Source organism: Pezoporus flaviventris, unplaced genomic scaffold, assembly GCF_033815535.1.
Source record: "Pezoporus flaviventris isolate CSIRO_AGI_PZ_B2104156 unplaced genomic scaffold, CSIRO_AGI_Pfla_v1 ptg000097l, whole genome shotgun sequence".
In the NCBI taxonomy this organism is placed as follows: Eukaryota; Metazoa; Chordata; class Aves; order Psittaciformes; family Psittacidae; genus Pezoporus; species Pezoporus flaviventris.
The window spans coordinates 5,522,936-5,544,579 of record NW_026892645.1 but is presented as its reverse complement, the minus strand read 5'-3'; the positions used below and the strand labels follow the sequence as shown (position 1 = coordinate 5,544,579).

Genomic DNA, 21,644 nt, shown 5'->3' with positions numbered 1-21,644 from the left:
CTATGTTTTCTGTTGAAATATCTTTCACATTGCTAGATAAACTCAGCTCTAATTGTCTTACTTGTTCTAATAAATATTAGGAATTAAGCAGTTTCTGGTCTATATTTCAGCCTTGAAATGCTTACTCTTCAGCATTTGGCTGAAGCTGAAAAGCAAAACAAAGTTCCACTGTTTATGCCAATTTTACTTGGGATTTGAAATCAAGATGCCCCAGTATAATAGCAAGCAAAGGGTAGCAAGAGGGAGTAACCCTCTTAATTGCTCCGGAGACCAACCACAGTCATCCCCACCCAGAAAATCACCTTCCACAAACTCAAGAGTGACCCCTCCTGCTACTGAAGCAGAAGTGCTGTCTCAGGGACAGGTTTCAGCCATGCCCTGACCCAGCCTTGATGGAAACCAGACTGAAGTCAAACAAGGAGCACTTCTGGAAGAGGCCAGTTGAGCGTATGGCACAGAGACCAGCACTAGGAGAGGAAAATGAACATTACAACCCCACTGAGACAAGAAGCACAACCAGATCGCCAAGGCTGACAACATCTAACAAAAAAAGACCCACCTACTGTAAAAATAAAAAGTAAAGCTGTGTAGGTACATCCCCTCCTATCAACAGTGCTGAGCTTGTGTTCACTTTAGTGTACCTTACAACCTCGTTGTAAGGGAAGATGATGCACAACACCAGACTCTAAAACAGAGTGGTACGTTACAGGTAGCACAGTGAACACCAACAGCAAAGCCAGCTTGTGAGCTTGGAAGGCAAAGGGAGGAGCAGCAACTCCCTCGACAGCAGCACAGAGCAGCAAGTGGGCAACACGATGCAGCAGGAGCACAGCCTGAGCACCCAACTCCATGACCCATTTTTAACACCTATTATGGAAGCCTTGCAAAACCGGACACGTGGTTCACGGGAGGACGCTTCCCTGTGTGAGTACAACCAGTGTCATCGACTGCCAATACACTCACACACACACACCATGTCTCAGTGCCTAGTTCTCTCTGCTGACAGCTCAAACCATGAACTGAAACTACTCCTTCCTGCAACAGCCAGAAGCCTCTGAGTCACTGCTGGCCAGTGGTGGTGCTCCAGGAGCAGCTGGTGCTCCTGCAGGAAACCTGCTCTTGGCTCCAAGAGCTGCTCTCACCACTACAGCTAATAGTCTTCCTCACCGGGGCCCTCTGGATACTGGTGTAAAACCAAGCCTTCTCCTCCCCCTTAAGCCTGTGTATCCTACAAAGGATGTGGTAAAGCAGAACTTGTGGTCCCTCTATAGCAACAGGGTAAGTAACAGTGCTAACACAGCAGCCAGGAAGGAAGGTGAGAGAGAGGATGTGCTATACCAGAGAGGATGCGGTTGCTGGTACTGCAGCAGCTCAAAAAGATGCCACAAGAGGTAAGACAACAGAAGGGAATGATTAATTCTGAGGAGTGGAAAACAGGAGGATGTGAACAACTCAGCTGGAGCAGGATGCAGCTGATGAACAATAGGGAATTAAAAGAATCAGCAGCTGAATCAAAAGATACTGGAGAGGTAGGGAAGTAAGACTCTCTTTTTGCAGGCAAAAAAAAGCTTAGGGCATGGTTTTCTTGGAACAAGGGAGATTTTGATGTGAAATTATGTAGTCTACATGTCCTGGATGACACACGTGGAAGAACAGAGTCCATCTAGTACAGAGCATTGTAAAGGTGCTCTTTTTTATTCAATTACCTGAAAACGTCATACAGAGGCACAATCTGCTGCTATCAGTGGGAGATACTTCTAAGAAACTTGTGCTACGTCTCTAGAAAAAGGAAATGTGCATCTGAAAGGTGTCAAAACTTCACGCTTTTGAAAACGAGTGTTAGTTTTCTTCAGATAAGGAAAAGGTAAGGTGCAAAAAACCAGTCTGCAATGTCCAAGGATACTAATGTCCAAGCACACTAATAGATGGCCACGCTGCAGCAGCAATTCATTTCCTTCAAATAAGATTATACATGTTGAGGTTTGAGGCACTGCATGACTTCACCACAATGAGAACCATCTGTCATAAGCAGACCATTCAGAAATGAACACTTCTTTTCAAGCACACAATTCTGCCTATAAAATACACACAAGAAACCCCAGAATGGGACACAGTTTTGTTTCAAAATACACTATAATGTGCAAATTATAACCCAGGATATAAGAAAGCTCTTTAAAAGCAAGACAGTAAGAGAGAAACCTCAACTAATGCCAGATGTAAGGTCAGAAATGCCAAAAACTTATTGAAGGGCTGAATGCATTTCAGCCTTTTTCTGTACATGTTCAGTTCTTTAAGCTGAAGTCAAACATGCACATGCTGCTTCTCCTTTTGGCAATACTAGTCCAATTCAACCGACTGAACTTATTCCTACCAAGTATGGGGATAAGCAGCACAATCAAGACCTTAAAATCCAGGCTCGTTCATTAAGCAAAGACTCCTAACTACTAAAACATACTGGGACCCAGAGAGATGATGCATTTCTACCATTAGCGCTAATGATAACCACAAAACTCATTTAAAAAAACAAAGCAGCAAAACAAAGCTATGCTAACCTCTTCCTTCTGCTCATCCTGGGGGAGAAGGAATGAGACAAGGATTTGGTTTTGCTGACAATATCCAGAGCTGCAGACTGAAAGCTGCACCAACCCACAGGGATTCGCTGTTCTGTGTGTTGTAAGTAAGAGCCTCGAAAACGAGCAGATTCTGGTGCATTATTGCCCTGCTGCTGGGATAGGATAAATAATGAGCTGCAGCCCAGCCCCAGACCCAAGCTGCCTCCCGTAGGACTTGCAGCATGGTAACAATGCTAAATATATGTTGTTGTTCCAGTAAGGTTTTTCAGTTGACAGTGTTGCAACTTCTCACTGTTCCCCAGCACCATCCCACTTCCCTGATTCAATACGCACCCCATTCTTGGACCCTGAAATTATTTGAACAAATGCAATTTTAGAACTAATTCCCAGCAAATCTTTCGGTGCCTGGCTGCATCTCTGGATTAACTGTTGACTGATTTTCATCCTCTTTTCCCCATTCAGCAAAGCTCTCCCTTAATAATACCAGCTGTTAAAACAAAGATCAACAAGATCTCTTGCCCACACAGTTTCCCCTTTGGGCAGCTGTGTACTAATAATTAAAAAGGAACCACAGAGTGTTCCTGCTTATTGCATGGATAACTACAACAGGAAAACAAACAAGCCTCTGATCCATTTAGAAGATGACACACAAAACCAGCAATTCTGCCCTCTTATCTACAGCACTACTGAATTACAGCGGTGGAATCTTATCCACAAGAACAATACTTCAAACCATAGGAGGCTGTGGGAATGTATTTTGGGGAAACTAGCTTTTTGTCCAACTTCTTTGTAAACCAGTGTCATACTGGATTCATCATGTTGAATATCCAGGCTGTTCTAAGCTTTCCCAAAGTTGGGCTTCTTCAGCTTGGAGAAGAGAAAGCTCCTTAAGGGGAGTCCTTAGAGCAGCTCCAAATGCCTAGAAGGGCCAATGGGAAACATGAAGAGGGGCTTTGGACAAAGGCCTGTAGGGACAGGCCAAGGGGAATGGCTTTAACCTGCCAGAGGGGAGACTGAGATGAGCTCTTGGGCAGAAGCTCTTCCCTGTGAGGGTGCTGAGGTGCTGGCACAGGGTGCCCAGAGAAGCTGTGGCTGCCCCATCCCTGGCAGTGTTCAAGGCCAGGTTGGACACAGGGGTTTGGAGCAAGCTGCTCTAGTGGAAGGTGTCCCTGCCCGTGGCAGGGGTTGGAGCTGGATGAGCTTGAAGGCCCCTTCCAACACAAACCAGGCTGGGATGCTATCAAAGTGTACTTATTTTGTCATTAGTATCAAACTCTTTCATATACAGCACTGGTCTAAGCACACAGCTGAAGTTTAGGAACTCCTGAATTTCAATCCCATTCTGTTACATTCCCTGGAGAAGTCATATTTACATGAGGGTTATTTTGCTTGGTTTTGGGGGGATTTAATTCACTTATTTTCATATAAGCACTTCAAAAAAAAAAAAATCAGTATCGTTGAAATTTGCAAAACAAGAGCCCTTGATCTCCCTCTACCTAAACCTAACCCACACAGGCTACACTTAAAAACCAAAGGTCTCCCAGGTATGCCTGGTATTCTCAATAGCAGAACTTCTCATCTTCTAATCTCCCTTAACTAAATCACCTGTCAGATGTAGAACTGAGCACGTGTACAAATCGCTACAGCGATACCGATGCAAAGATGTATTTATTAAACAGAACAGCCTTTACTCCTCTAATTCATTTTTGACTCCTCCGACTGTGAAGCACTGAAACGCAACCACTAAATTCACTGCAGGCACTGTGCCCCTGCGGGAAGTTTATGCAGCCACTTGAAACAGAAAAGCACTGCAGAAAGGCACTTGGCTGGAGGTTGCCTCCCGGAATCACTGGAGCAATGGCAATACCCGGGGTCAAAAAAAAAAGCCCCCTCCCAAGCGTGACCAAAGCCCTTCCCTGAAGTTCAAATGTAAAGTGAAAATCTGAACTGGATGTTCCCTCCTCTTTTTCCAAATTAAATGGAACTAACAGCTGAGAAAGACTAAAGGACTCCTTTGCAGATGGGGTTCAAAGAGCATTTAACATCTTAAACACCGTGACGTTACAAATACAGTCCTAGATTTTTCAAGGGCTACTTCACATTCAGGACCAGATAAGATTACAACTATGCCTTAAGTATTTCTATCTGCCCCTGCATTCCAATTTTAACCCAGAACTTTTATCAGCTGCTTCTGATCTGGTCCAAGAAACAGTGAAGTTTCCAAAGCAGAAGACTTCTCAGAGAGACGTACACAATTCAGAAAGTCTAATGCAATAGATGGAACAGTGTCATTCTGAGTACATAGCACTTCAAATGCCTGCAAAGCTAGGCATAAATCCAACTTAATTTTTTAACACAAAACTGATCACTTCAAAATTTGTTAACAAACTCTGTCAAAGTCATTCCAGAATTCAGCAGCACTCACTCATACGCTCCTCTCTGAAGTCAAGCACATTGGCAAAATAAACCCAGATTAATTCTGCAACTAAGCCAGAATCAGAAAACAAGCAAAGAGATGAAGAAAAGCTGTAGAGAATATTCCATAAATCCACCTACCGGGGTTTGTCACACAGCTTTTGACTACTGTGAGACCCAGCTCTCCCTAGAGCTATGACAATGGCAACCAAGACACCCAGCCAACAGCCTGTTAAATATTTTCCTATTACCTATTACTTTTCTCATCTTGGCCTTTCATGATAAATGCTCCAGAAAAAGGACTAACCCTGCACACACTCCATAGAGACAGGCCACTGATTTTGACAACAGTTTCAGGCTGATCCCACTTGTATGAAATACTCAAACTTTAAGCTGAATCCTGCCATGCCTCTTCTCTGCAAAAGAAGATACCTGTATGGCCACAGAATTAGTCATAGAATCATAGATTACTTAGGGTTGGAAAGGACCTTAAGATCATCTAGTTCCAACCCCCCTGCCACAGGCAGGGACACCTCACACTAAACCATGTCACCCAAGGCCTCGTCCAACCTGGTCTTGAACACTGCCAGGGATGGAGCATTCACAACCTCCCTGGGCAACCCATTCCAGTGCCTCACCACCCTAACAGGAAGGAATTTCCTCCTTATATCCAATCTAAACTTCCCCTGTTTAAGTTTGAACCCGTTACCCCTTGTCCTATCACTACAGACCCTAATGAAGAGTCCCTCCCCAGCATCCCTATAGGCCCCCTTCAGATACTGGAAGGCTGCTATGAGGTCTCCACGCAGCCTTCTCTTCTCCAGGCTGAACAGCCCCAACTTCCTCAGCCTGTCTTGATACAGGAGGTGCTCCAGTCCAGAATTAACAAGCTAAAATATGGTCAAACTACAATGAATGTGGCAACTGTACCACTGACACATCTTGCCGGGGATCAGAAACGTCTATAGCAAAGCATATATTGCTATCCATAAACAAAGATTCCCTTGGAGGGAGAGAGCATATACTCATATGCATTCACACATGCCCAATTCTATTCCATTCCTATGAAGTTCCTCCTCAGTTAACCACTCCCATTAGTTACAGTGTGAACTCACGTTAAATCAAAAGTAATCGCATTTCCCTTCACCAAATAATGACTGTATAAAGCCTCTCTGAAACTCCAGCGGGTCTCCCCCCTCCTCCCAACAGAAGCCTCCCTCAGTTCTCAATAATAAGATTGCAGCAAAAACAAATGAATGCATCAAAGTAGGTGGAATAAAGAAGGGGAAATATTGTGCAAAATGCTGACCCACCGAAAGCACACAAAGCATTTCTTCAGTAGCCACAACGAATAATTTAATCTGAGGCAAATTACCAAACAAACATCAATTAAATTACATGCTGGAATACAAGAGAAAGTTCTCCCACACACATTTCAGGTTTGCAGAGTCAACAGAGCAGCACGCACACAGCTCAGTACAAGGCTCTGTGGACTGTGGTGGAGTCACCCGAGCTGCTTGCTCAAGGGTACTCCAGATTCTCCATAGGGTGAGACAATTACAAGCATCTAAAGAGGTAAATATAACTCCACCACACTATTCTTGTTTGAATGTTTGTTTAGAGAGAGCATGTGTCACCTAGCTTTGTAAAATGGGAAGAAATCTGCATTTCCTACCCTATAAACATGACATTCATGAAACATACACAACTAGAGCTTTATAACACAATTATCTCCACCATCCATAAGTTTTAAGTGCCCTGCCATCTCAACCAGAGAGCATTTGAAGCAAGCTGTAGCAGCAGTAGAGATCCCCCAGCTCTAATAGGAGCCCCATTGTGCTGAGTGCTGTCTGAACACCCAACAGATCCAAAATACAGACCAGCTCACAGAGAAATCAGACACAAGCACAACACAGCAACTAAGACGTAGTGGTTTGGTGACTCCCACAAAGATGCTATAGTAAGGCCACACTCCAAGCCCCAACAGACAGAGCTCAAGTTCAATGTGTTAACCATACTGTGCTAACCAATATAACCCAAAATCACAGTTTCTAGAAAGTAGGGCATCCACTGACTGTGCAAAGCTTCCAACCTGGCTCCCTACGCAGCCTCCAGCCTCACGAAGTACAACACTCAGAAGATTTTATGGAAATAAAACACAATTACACTCTCTTTTGACCAATACAACTTGGAAACCTGAGCATCAGGAATAAATAATGCTTCATAATGTTTCACCATCCTGGGCAAGAAGAAAAACATCCTTTGATCCCTTAAGGACTGCTTCCCTCAGGAGGATACTCTGCTCATCAGCTGGACAGGAAAGTCTAGCTGAGCAAAAATGGTAATTCAGTTTTCTTGTGACTACAAACCTCGTGTCCTTGGGTTTCAGGAGACCCACAAGAGTATTTTATAACTCATGCTGTAGCAGTGGTGATGGTTCCACACCACAGATTTCAGGCCTTCACAATGCTTGAAGCAGCATGCAGCTTTACAACCCTAATGGGAATTGTATCAGGGAACTCTACTAGTCTACTTTTTAGACAGTCATGAAGAAAAGCACTACCTAATTTCGAACAGTGCATATTTGAGCTCAGATCAAAAGCCACATGTATGACACACCATTCTGGCCACTTGCTTTCACCCAGCTCATCTTCCAGTGCTACATACTTGCCTAAGTCCAGCATCGGTGAAACAAGGGACAGCACAGGGTTTGATTTGGTGGGTTTGTGTTTAGTTCCATTCTAAACACACATCTGCGACAAGTTTATATTGAATTCCAAGTTCTGAACAGTGAATCAGTCCCAGTTCATACACCTCAGATGGAAGCTCTGCTGCAGCAGTTAATAACATGTTGTACCCATCTAAACAGTTCTCACTACAAAGTTTGGATTTAATCTCATAGTAAAAGCACATTTTTAGACCTTAAAAATAGGCTTCTACAGTTTAGAAGCTTTTAAAGTTTTAAAATCCATTTACATCCCTCTTCTCCAAGAAGTGCCAGAGAAAATACAGTGTTTTGGGGGGAGGAGGGCGTTGGTTTACTACACAAAGACAACAAAAGAAAAATGGTTTAGACCCTATCCGACATTTAAATACCAACTTATAAACTTAAGACGGAACAAAAAATACCCATGACAGAACTCAGGCTGACTGAATCCGGTCTCATTAAATCCACATTATGTTAGTTTACCTACCTGTAAAGGCAACTATTTTTCAACGTAAATCCTAGAGTGTCTATTGAGATTAAATGCGTATCAAAGCACGCAATAAATGTACCCTTTGGCATCTAGATAAAAGCACTAAGAGAAGCCTCATAAAATAATGAGATCTACAGTAAAACCTAGAGCACAATGGAACTCCAAGACAATTAATACTGCCAGGAACAGATTCCTACCAACTGCGCTAAGCCCAGGACGCACAACACGTTTCAAATACAGATCTCCAAATTCTTTACAAAGCTGGTAAGGCTACAGCAAGCAGACAAGAATTTCAAACTCTCTTTTTAAGGAGTTTAGAACCAACAAAGCTTCTGGTATGTTAGTGCCATTGCAGGCTTTTGGAACACTGCAGGCATTTACAAGTGCTAGCAAATTAATATGCTGCACCGACTCATTTGGTGAACAATCTCATTCAGATCTTAAGCTGCTTGTCCTGTGTTCTGAATGTGTTACAGGCTGAAAAAATCTGAGGCACCAAAGATACTTTCTGAAAGGGTGCTGGAGCTTTTCAGGCATAAAGCCGCTTGCTGTACTTTGGACTGATTACTGGGCCAGTGAAAAAAAGGCATTCTGGCTTGAAGACAAACAAACCCAAGACCACCACATAAATCATGATGTTATTAGTCAAAGGACTAACACAAACTGCAGTTCAATGTTATTAAAATCGTAATAACAGCATTAACGGAGAGCTGCTGGTTAAGTTTGGAGCCGGTGTTATAGCACAGCCTGTTTTAAAGGAGTGTTTCCTGATGAATTGCTCTACTAAGAGTATGTCATAGCAAAGAGTGCTGTGCACAGAGCACATGCGGTGAGTATTTGTGAATAAAACTACACAGATGTGTGATCCCGATTTCCACTCTTCTCACATTCCTGGAAGATCAAATAGAAGGCTTGTGGTACAAGAACAACAAAAAATAAACAAACAGAGGAAACGCTTACATTATAACGTGCTGCTTGTGCTTTCCTATCACAGCAGTAACAAACCATAAAGTATCAAAAGAGAATGACAAGCACAGATCTGCTCTTTTCTATTATTACTGTGGGAGGAAATGTAACAAATGTTTGTTTCATTTCCAGAAAGAACTCCACAGGTCTATTTGGAATAAACAGTGCCCACAAATTATAGGCAAATCTGTTACAAATTCACTTCTCCATAAGCCTGCTATTCAAAACAAGCAGCTGATAACATAGCAATAAAATGAATATGGCCAGTTCACGGGTAAAATACTGCAAACAGCTCAAGAGTAAACTGGCATCTCACAAGAGAACCATAAATTTAGGTCAGCTTGTAGCCGCGCTGCTCAACAGAACAGGAAACAACGTGATGTGCAGAATAAGATGTCGGTCACTTGGGCTCACTTTTTCCTGAAGCAAGAGAAGAATTACAGCTAACTTTCAGTATTAATTCTGCACTCTTGCTTCAACTGGAAGCCTGCATGCTGAAAGGCGGAGACCAGCTCATCCCATCTGGGGAACAGAAACTCTTTCTGGTAACATCCACGCACATATTCACAGCGCGACAGCCTGCAAAGAGACATGAAGCTGTCTCCTACAAGCCATTATTTCTGAGCAGGGCAATGTAGGGCATCTCACAACTACATCTTTAAGGACCAAGTAATTAACTCCTCAAATGAAAAGAAAACACACTCACATTCCATCTTCCATCAGGGATGTGTGAATATCACCCCCACACAACTTCAAAAGTTCAGACCGGGAGGGTTTTAAGCACATGCCATTAAATATTGATGTTGTACTTCATTTTCTTGCATGACTGTTTATTTGAAGGAAATTAATTGGTATATTGGGAAAATAATCCTTTGAAATGTGGCTGTAAGACATACAGACTTTATAGCACCCAGTGAGCACTGCAATTCTAGCACGGAGAATCTATTCTGGGTATCTATCAGCATACTACATTGATTTTCAATGTAAGAAGACACAATAAAATAGATAGCCTCTGTTTTACATTTTGTCTCAGAGTACGGTAGCTATACAGTAGTTTAGAATTTTAAAACACATAAGAACTTCCATAACAAACGTAGGTGCAAGAGAAATCACCCTCTTTTTCCCCCAGAGTCACAAGATGGGAGAGGTTTGAGATCTGCATATGATTTCCATGTCCTCAAGTGACATCCACTCCACCCCTCCAAATCTTGCTTAATTCATATGTACTTCACCTGAGCTCAAGACTAGAGTACAGGGCATCTGCATGCACTGGAGAAGAACTTCTTAGTCAGGATATTGGAGACACGAACACTTTAGCAAACCACATGCCTGAAATGAGAGCGAAGGTTCTGAACATTGCCCTGCCTTGCACAGCCATCACTGCAAGCAGTGACAGATGTTCAGAGAGCAGAGTCAGCATTACTAAATTAAGCACAATGATCTAAATTTCTTATTAACCTAAAAAAAAAAAAAGCCAAAGACCTACAATGCAGACAGACAGAATGGATGGATGCAGAAACAAAAAGCCCACAGCTTCAGTTCTTATCTGCACTGAAGTAACTGAAATTACTCAAAGGGCTGAAGAATAATGTTTAATCTTATAAACTGTCATTTAGTTGAACAATGCTATAAAATATAAGCAATTGCTAAACCAACAGATGCACTAATCACTAGTTTAAGCAATATTTTACACCAATGCAAGCGCTTTGCAAGATGAAGCTTATCACAAGGGTTCCATGTTAGAAGTGATAGTGGTGGCGAGGTAAAAATAAATCTCGAGTTTATCTTCTCCCTCAAATTAAAAAGCTGTAACTTAAGCAAAAGTAATGAATTTCACTACAGGCAAAATCCCCAATATTATCTAACTTTTCGTATCTTTGCTTTCTTCTCACCTTTGTAATTGATATTGCATTGTACTTGTCCGTCTAGACTTAAGAAAACCACATGGTTTACAGACTTCAGCTATTTTGAAACATGGATGTTAAGGAAACATGTATTGGTTCATTTCTACAACAGTAATCAACATTTGATCTTGGGCCAGGAAGATCAAAAAATACTCTTTGTTCTATTTTCTTTTTAATGTCAGTGCAAAATATAGGATAAATACCATCTTCTAAATCTGAACTTAAATACAATCCTTAGGTAACTGAACTGCCCTAGAAAAACAGACAAAAAGAAACAAAAATAGTCAGAATGCTCACTGCCTGAAATGCTTACCCAGAAAGCAATTTCAAGAAATAAGAGCATCTATCATACCCACAATGAATGTTACTACTGTAGACATGTAGCAAGATAATCACACTCAAACCAGAGCAGTCACAGATTTAAACTGCTCTGCAGGACTGTAACAGGAGCTTGGATCTCTGTAAATTTTGTGTCAGGAAGAGCCCACAGCTGAAAGGTTCCAGCAACCTCTGGCACAACACGACCCAGGATCCTGAAGCTTAAGGTGGACCTAGTGCTTGGTATACAGCTGCTCCTCCTGACAGAACGTATACCTGTACCTTAGCAGTCTATCAACTCCTGCTATTAAATATAATGATGTGCCAGCCTTCTCTTCCCCTTTCACTCTTCCTTTTATCTAAGCTTTGCTTAATGTTGCTTTCATCTATCACATTGCTGCAGCTTTGTCTGTTGGAATAAAGAGCAAACTCAAACACAGAAGAAATGCCTTTGCTTGAAGAACAAACAGGAACCTCCTGCCCAACCTTTGACTTGGATGCATCTGAGCTACTGATCTTCATAGAGCAACTGGAGCTTCTGGGCACAGTTCCCTGAACGTCCCATGACTCCCCAGCTATTTTATAACACAGGGAGAGACCATTTGCTTGATGAGCAGTTGAATCATCTAAAAAAATATGAAAGAGGATATTGACTTGAATCTACTGGATGATTTATCTGCCAAGCAGGGAAAGCAAGCTTAGCCTCTGAGCTAGACTGATACAGATAAGGGTGAAAGAGGAAAACAGATGTGTGCTTGCCTATGTACACAGAGGGCAAAGGAAAGAAAGGAAATTCCTCACAACTGGACAAGAACACGTCCTCCCACAGCAAGGAGAAAGGTCATTTGGTGCTCTTCAGTAATGACAATACCTTCCACTTAAAATAGTAGTCAGAAGCTACAGCTGCAATCCAAGGATTGACTCCAAACTACTATTGTGACTCAAAACGACTACAGCCACGAAGAGAAAGTAAAGAGCTTATTTTTCACAAAGTTTAGATCCATCTCCCCACATAAAGAGAGTTTTGGCTGCTAACAAACTTGTGAGCCATGAACCACTAGAACCAAGATTACGCGATGGTAAAATGCTTTGGCAGAGCGTGTCTGAAGTCAGAAGTCTTTAGGATGAGAACATCTGCCAGTTTCCACAAGGGACGTTCAGGATGCCTTCACCAACATTAAAAACAAAGAGTCATCCTAAAGCATTCCAGCTTCTCTAAAGTCCTCAGAGGCCTTTTGAATATATTTGCAAAGGACTCCAATACTCTGTAAAAAGATTATTACTGGTTGCCTGACTTGTGTGCAAAGTGAGATGGACCAAGACAACAAGGCTAAGGACTAGAAGCAAGACTGGAGAAGCATCATGTGGTCTACCCCACTGCTTTGGGTTTTTTTTATTGGGGATTTTGAGTACTCTTGTATGTGAATGACATTCATAATGATCAATAAGCATATCCAACAAGGCTAGTGACACATTATAGTTAATTCTTGCTTATGAACACCTATTATATAGACTAAAGCTCAGTCATGTTGTTTCACTCCTTATATAAGGTGATGAAAGCCTTTCCAGAAAAGATGAATGCAACATGACATTTTTATCCCCAAGAAATTCATGTGTAATTGCAGACTGTAAATACACACAAGTAAGCACAGTCTTAATACAAGATGCACAGGAGCCCACATTGCCTCAGCAGTGTCTGTTGTTAAGAAAACAGTGTATTTCCTGGCTTTAAGATGCTTTACTTTACTAATTTAATATTTGTGACCAGATCTATTTTTGGAACAGCTCTGAAACACACACACAAAGGAGAGGAAAAAAAAAGTTATGAATGCATTGCCATGAATAGAGCCATACAGTTCACGCATTTTCCCCCTTAGAAGATTCTGAGCATTAAGCACTGCACCACACAAAGAAAATGTATTACAGTCCCCCTTTTTTTAGGGTGATTTGTGCCTGTAGCTTTTTTCTTTTCATTTTGGGTTCATCTCCCGATTATTTTCAAAATTCTCCTATCCAAGAAAGCCTCTTGACGTGCATTAGGGCTTACACATCGGTCCCAGACTGTTTAATTTAGCCCTAATACCTTGAGGAAGGTTCAGGATGGATTGTTGCTATTCTGATTAAGGAATCAATCTCCCCCCCTGCTGAGAAGGTTGGATGAATGCCTCACCCCCAGAGGGAAATCAATATTGCTCCACTGACCAGCAGCTTCCATACACTGCACGTGCTGAGGTATAATGAAAGCAGCACTTAATTCTTGCATTGTAATTATAAAACAGAAACTGAATTTCCACTGTTTTGACATTTTTTACTCAGTTCTTCAGGCACAGATTCTAGCTTTTTACTACTGTGTCAATAACCCAGATTTCTTGTTTTGTTCCCAGAGATTAACCCACAAGCCAACCACAAAACACAACTCTCCCAAGCCAACAAGATTCAACAGTCAAGTCAATACCAATTTCTATAACCACATGCATGAAAACCATACATATCATCCAGAAGAGAATGTCTTCTGACCATTGTGTGACTGGAGTACGCTACTTCGTCATGCTTTTCCTAACCACCAAGTACTTCAACTCAACTGCTAATAACCAAGTGAAATATATTTGTATTGTTCAGCTCAGCAAAGGCTTTTCTTAGCTGGAACAAATCAACACACTCCCAAAACCATTAAACGCTGGCACTATGATAGGCACGCTTTCTCTTTAAGACTAAGTATTTTCAAAGAGCATCAACAACTATGTAGATTGAGTCTCCAAAGGTACCTATATTAGGTGTGTTTCACAACAGCACATTTCTTATAAAAAACTGTCTTCCTCCAACAATTACAGCTTTCCTATTTCAAGACATTTGCATGTCAATCACACTGAACCTCTGGAAAGGAAGCTTTCAACAATTTAATACAAATATAAGGATGACACAGACAAGAAGCAGAGCAAAAGCCACAATGCAGAAAGCAAAACCAGCTCACAACTAACCAGGAGAAGAGGCGTAAAGGTGCTCATAGTTCAACCGTGCTCTGTCATGGGTAGATGGATGATTCTACCCTTCCAAGACTGTTGTTTCCTGGGCAACTCCACTGCGCCTCAGAAGACTGCATGCAGCCATGCAGCCAGAGAAGCATTATTTTGTCTTTAAATAGAGTTGGAACCAAGCTATCCCCCCATGCCAAAAATAAGGCTGTAAATCCCCAGGGCACTGATTGAAATAGGAACGGAGTCACATTTGTCATGTGATATGCATTCTCATTACCTAAAGGATAGGCTGGTTTGCTCAGCTTACAACTTCGGTTTTCAGGTAAAGCAGGGAACATTTAAGTGTTGAACGCCTTGATCACTGCAGGTGTGCTGCTGTCCTTTGGGAGGATGCAGCCCTTCCGATCAGCACATGACAGTGTTTTGGAGCAAAGCAGCAAAGGAGCTGCTAACCAATATACACACTGCTGAAATGTTTGCTGAAGAGGTCTTTTGCACACTGAAAACTGAACTAAAGCTGTGCTACATGGTTTTTCAGCTTTTACACATTAAGTTACAAACATACGCCAAAAAGCACCCTCTGCAAACACAGATGTTTCACAACTGCAAAGAGTTGTAAGGAAATAAAGGCTCCTGACCAGCACATACAACCCTTTCCTCACTCCCTTTATTTTTAGGCTTTTCCAGGGACAACACACAAACAAAAGCATCTCAGACTGATACACTTGAAAGAAAGACGCAGCATAGGTGAAAAATAGTTCTGCAGTGCTCTATCACTGCTCTCCGGGTTCATCCACTCCCACTTTTTCCTTTACTCCAGCAAAACCTTAGTTACACATTCTTAATGAATGCCACTCCTGTAAGACCCATATTTGACAGATGAACAGCCCTCATGAGGGCAAGAAATATTTCCCTTCCCCATTTAACTTTTGTCTGAGAAAACACACTTCCATTCACTCCCTGCTGCATGCCAATCATTTCTTTCCTTTTGTAAATACATGATAAACATGTTAAAGCATTTATCTCTCAATAAGAGAAAGCATAATGCAGAGTGAGAAATATTATCTAAATGCATTTTAAATCTAATTGCTAAATAATTCCTCAAAGCTCTCTGCAGAGAATGATGGATGAAAACCATCTCTGCAGAGAATAAGTGAATGAAAACCAGGAGCACACACACTTCTGGACAGAGCTCTCACTTAGGGATGTGGTTAAATATTCTTCCACAGCAAGTAAAGATGCAAAACGCAACCACAGAAATCAACGTACATACATTCAAACCAGTAAGTCAACTCCACTTAAATGTTACATGGAAAAAGCCACATAAAACCAGCAATAATACAAAGCCAAGCATGCAAAAGGAGACTGCTAGGTTCCTTCACTACTTTTGTTTTACTTCGTATCTAATCTTCATCCACTTGCTTTGGATCCCAAATTCTTGACTTGCTATTCCTAACGTGCCAATCCCCTTGCACATCTTGTCTGATAGCAGCCACAATCCCACCTGTCCCAGCCAGAGTCCAGCCCTGCTCTCCCCACATGCTCCTTATCTTTTCTTGATACTGATTCTTTGCCTTTTTATTTGTTTAAATTCCCTTCTTACTCTTGAGCTCATTTTTGCTGTTTCCTTTGCCCAGTTAGTCCCAGTTCTCTCATCCTCCCTGCATTCACTATCAGAACCATCACTCTCCCCAAATGACCCCATTCCCGTCATTCTCAGCACTCCAATCACAGGAACAGTTCCTAGATGAGCAGCTCCAGGTTTCTGCAACTAGATCCTAGCATGATCTCTACTCCTTTTTCCCTGTGACATTTGATCTGTTGAATCACCCAGTTTTCTCTCAGACCACAGCATCTCTTCTCTCATTCTGTATCCGAGGGCGAGCATCACAAGAAAACCATTGTGCCACCAGCAGAGATGGACCTTTAGCAGGTCTCAGCACAGTCATGCTTTCCATCCCCTTTCTCTCCTATCTGCAAGTTCACTGTCTCCCAGCTCACTGACACACACCATTCTTCCCACTCATGCAGGAGCTTTTTTCACTCCACTGGGTGCCAATAAGAGTCTGAGAGCAGGACAGGCAGACCCCTCCCTCGCCTGGAGCAGCCATGGCATGGAAAGTCTGGCTGTACCCTTGCAGGGACCAGACTGAGGAATGTTCAATTATTCTGTGGGTAACTCCATCACCTTGGCCCACAAAACCCCTCCAAGGCCAAAACATACTCAGCACATGCTGTAACTCCTGAAGACTTCGGCACTAGCATCTTGCACCAAGTAATTCAAAAGTGGTATTTTTCCAAAGACTTAAGTGTTTGCCTAATTTGGGCATATTTTCTCAAGAGCAGCAGAAAGCGTATCCCTGCTCACCAGCTATTGTCTGCCAGATTTCAAAGCCTTGCTCCAATGAATAGGAGCACTACTGCTTTCCAAAACCAAACGTGCTTAGTATATGCGAGAAACTGGCCGTGGTAACAACTGAATAATCCGGACTGATCTGGGTTATTCAGCCTGGAGAAGAGAATGCTCCTCAGGGAGAGACCTCAGAGCAGCTCCCAGTGCCTACAGGGACTACAGGAAACCTGCAGCAGGCTTTTGGACAAGGGCCTGTAGGGACAGGACAAGGGGGAATGGCTTTAAACCAACAGAGGGGAGATTGATTTAAGATCATGGAGAGAAGCTCTTCCACTGATCCGCTATGGCATTTCTTCAGCATTAAGGACTATCTGGATGTAGCTTGTTGGGGACCATCCTTCTAAACCAGGCAATAGTTCTCAAGAGACTCCGTTTCAAGTTTTATTGCTTTACTGGGTTTCAGAGAGTGTCCGGGGAATTGCTGTTGTCCTTTTGGTTGTTTTCCCAATTAGGTTGACTCTTCCCCAGATAAATTAAGGACAACATTGCAACAGAGCTGCTTTTTTACGTGTTTTATAGCATGCATGTCTGCTTCAACAACCGGCAATGAATGATGGGCAAGCAACATTTCATTCTTGCACTTTAACTCTGCTGCTCCAATGCTGGAAGTAATCTAGAAACCCCATCTACAGCTTTGCCATCCTGGGATGCAAAAAGAAACATTTTATTTAATAATACCAACAAAGCATCCTTAATAAACTGAGGCAAAGGAAATTGATCAGATTAATAAGGTTACCCAGACAACACAGATACAAAGCTATCATGTCAAAGTTCCAAAGGGATCTCTAAACCATCCCTACCCCACCTGCTCAAGAAGACTAAAACCACTGGATCCTGTTTATCCATACAATTACTTTTTTGCCTATTCTCCACTTTAGAGCCAAAGCCACCGATCGAAAAGAAGGACAAAAATATACCAAAAAATATTGAAAAGAAGGACTGCAATATGCCAAGAGACAATTGCTGGTTTTCCTCACAGCAATTTAATCAGCTTCTTGTTTTAGCAAAAAGAAAGTGAAAGGCAGAGTTTCTAGGGGTAGGAGGAAGAGAAACTTTGTATGAAATGCATACAATTATATTGAAGGGGGAAGTTATTTTAGCACATTCATACGAACACCAAGGAAACTCAACTGAGCAGTGGATTTTGATGGCTGGATTGGATTCAATGTATAACCCATCTCAGAGGCATTATTTCAAACAGGATGAAAGTGAATCTCCAAAAATTCATTAGCAGGTTACTTGTCCAGCAATCAACAAAGGCAATAATGTAAAGCATGTTATTAAGTTACAGTGCAGCAGTGGCTCCTGCTCTTCATGTGGAGCATGGCTTTTGAAACTCTACTTTAAAAGACTGTTTCACAACATGAGTAACACTAATGAGCTGCAGAGAGTCCAGAAAAACATCGTCTCATGTTTGACTGCCTTCCCATATGGTTCAAGAAAGCAGGGGATCTGGAGCAGCCACAACACAAATGGGAAGAGTCTGGGACTGAAACCAGAAGGAAAATACATTCTGCAGTCTTGAATGACACTGGAAGACCATAAATCCCCCAATTCTTTATGGATAGGTGGGAAACACAAGAATAGCTAGATGACAATATTGAAGAAAACCTCTTCCTAAGGCAAAGCAGAACTGTAAATAAAATTACTCAGGCATTCATACACAAAAGACCCGGCAACTCCTTCAGGAGGCAGAAGGGAGTCTTTCAGTTCCTATTGCCTGGAAGTACCAAGGGGTGTACAGAGGGACCTCACACATAACCCCATTCTCCTACCAACCAGCTCCTGTGAGCAGCAGGGGAGCCCCCATGCAATACATCACCTTAAAGTTTAAAGGTCATCTACTTTTAAGCTAATGAAAAGGATTGTGACAGCACTAATTTTAAAGCACACATACTTACAGCTTCAGCAGCCTGAAATGCCATCCTGTTCTGGGTAAACACAGAGGTGTGTGCTCCAGAATTAAGATACTGTACAATGATTCAGCTTCTATAAATCATTTCTCATTCGGTGATCTGCATATGCAAACTGACCACTTAAAACAGTGACTGATCCACCGTGAAATGTCAGACAACTGTGGTACCTCAAAACTACCGAAATAACTATGCAGAATGCTACCCTAATGAAAAGTGTATTTTGCTTTGAAGTGACCATCTCCAGCACCCAGCACTCTGCATGCAACCTGCGCTAACAGCCTTAGGATAGCCAAGCCAATATTGTAAATATGATGCTTTTATTCCTGACCTCAGCTTTTTTCCTCATTTTCTACCTCTCTCTGGTTTTAGGGTGCCTTACTCAAGGAGTATATTTTTGTGGGTGAAATTCCAGGCTCTTGGAAATAGAGTTTTAACACGTTGCTAAATAGAAACCAAGATACTACTAAACACAAAGAGAAGGAGGTGGGGGGGTCATCTCTATGAGTTGCCTCAATGATTGCAACAATTTATACCTAATTAACAAGAACACACACTTTTCAGAAGAGCATTTGCCCTCACTACAGAACAAGATTTTCTGAGATACAAACAATTCATCCAACCCACATTTAAAGGTCAGGCCCATTGCCTTATATAATGGAAACTCTCAACTCATAATCAGAGTGAATTTGTGACCTAGCATGCAAGACAATACCTTAATCTGTGTCCTGGTCCCACCAGAAACAAGCTCCTTTTCCTCTCAAAAAGTAGGAGGTGTGAGAATGGGATGTGTGGGATGACACACACAGATTTCGACTGTATGCAATCAACTACGCTGGTGCATACAATAAAACTAAATGTTGGCTTAAGAATCAATACATCAAACCTGGATCCAGCACTGCAGATCCTCTCACAAGGAACAAGCCAACAAGAACAGAACATTCCTTTAAGATCACATTTGACCACTGTGCCCAAGTAACACTATGTAATGCCACCAAGGTCAAGATCACCTAGGTACTCCAGAGAGTTTCCAAATGTGAGTCATTGCTACATACAGCACCCATACATTACAAATATCAGCGAAGAACAATACTGCATTCAAACAAATTTAAGAAATGCAAGGTTAGAGCTTTTTAAACACAAATTCTGCTGATGAAATATAGACAAGTACTGAAAGAGGAAACGATTTATCAGCCACAGACTCCCGTTCTGCACCTATGAGTTGCACCTATGTTTCATCTTCAAACAATGAGGATGCAGTTAAAAAAAACATGATCTACAGGAATTCCACTTAGTTTAATACCGTGAATTAAGAAATTACTACCACTGAATATAATTTTCTAAACAGTACAAAGTCTAATGGCGATTCACACTTGTAAGTGAAATGAACTTCATATGGCAAAAAAACACCTATATCTACAAATTGTGGTTTTCATACTAACACATACTGGAACACGCTGCAAACAAAAGGTGCGGTCCCCAAAGCATCACCTACGCAAGGACTTGGCCAACAGAGTCCCTTGCACAAGGGCATCAAATAAGCCCTTTGCAAATCCAGAATATTCACCTTCTTACAGTTTGAAAGGACAGTGACAGCTTTAGCAGCCACCCAGCTCTTCACAAAGGTCAAAGAAAACTTGATTTAATCATCATCCTCCTCCACCTTTATTTTAAAGCCTCACCAAATGTGGAAAGAACCCCAACACCAAACCCACAGCATCTGTACCTCTGAAACATTCATCACAGAAAGATGAGTCTTCCCACATTTAATCACTTTACCACTTGCACTTGCTGCATGGCAGTGTTCCGAGGAGGCAGTTTCTCCTGGACCACTTAACCACAAATTTACACATAGCTCCCCCAAACTACACGCTGTACCAAAACTCATCATCAAGAAAGATCATTCCCTTCAATATACCGACCATGCAGCCACAGACTTTTTCCACTCAAAAGAAAAGGACTGTGGTTAGTTTTAGCTCAGTTTGCCATGTAATTCCTACCACTTGATTTGAGGGCTTCATACCACACAAGAGGACACTGGTGGGAAGCGTAGCACACACTACCATTTTACTAGCTAAAGCACCCTTCAGAACAACTCTGTGTGCCATGCTCTGTGTCCTTCCCCATTACCCAAGAGAGGAAAAGAGATCTGAGCATGCTTTTACAGCCTGTTGTCCCCAAGACATAGTTAACTGAAGGTGCAAGTCAGGTCTGTACAGTGGTACACAATCTTCACTTACCACATACATTAGCCAAGTATTTAGAAAACAATACCAATTCCAGGAATCAGACATAAAATATCTACAATTCTCTCCTACCTGCTGGCCCTTAACAATACTCTTGAACTAGGGTGAAAAACAACATGACTGTACTTTGTCCCTCACCCACCGATTCTTCCTCCAGCTGCTGAATGTTTCACAAGTGTAAGGGACAGCAAGACTTCTGCAGGGGTTGGGGAGCCTGACAAACTGCACAGCTCAGCCATTGCCACCCTGTACAGCATGCTTACACAAAGGAAACCCATCGACAGTTACAAAAGACCTTAAGGTTTTGCTCTGTAACACTGGACTGCTTGGATGCTCCAGATGATCTCATTGTCCTGAGTATTTAGTATAGGATATAAATGCTGCATTAATACCTTTAATAATTCTGCTGGTTACGGGTCCATTTACAGTCACAGTGCCAAGCTCAAGATGAAACTCAAGTATAGATTTGAGTGAAATATCAGTAGGAACTCTGCAATAGGATTTGCAAGCCAGAGGCACAGAATCCACGGAACATCACAGTACAAGGCTAAAAGTCTGTCTTGGCAGTAACTTGCATGTTGCCAAAGGGATTTTATTGCTTCTGAAGTATAAGGCTTTCTGCAACCAGCTTTTTTTTTTTTTCCAGGATGAACAGAAATTCTACATAAATCCATGCACATTAACATTCTACATGCTCTAAAGAACAAGCTCAATTTTACTCCTC

At 42.0% G+C, this 21,644-nt stretch overlaps 1 protein-coding gene across 17 annotated transcripts in view; it reads right to left on the bottom strand.

The window, feature by feature from the left end:
- The window catches only part of FNBP1 (formin binding protein 1), a 92,501-nt gene that overhangs the window by 68,230 nt on the left and 2,627 nt on the right, over positions 1-21,644 (bottom strand). The window lies entirely within an intron of this gene.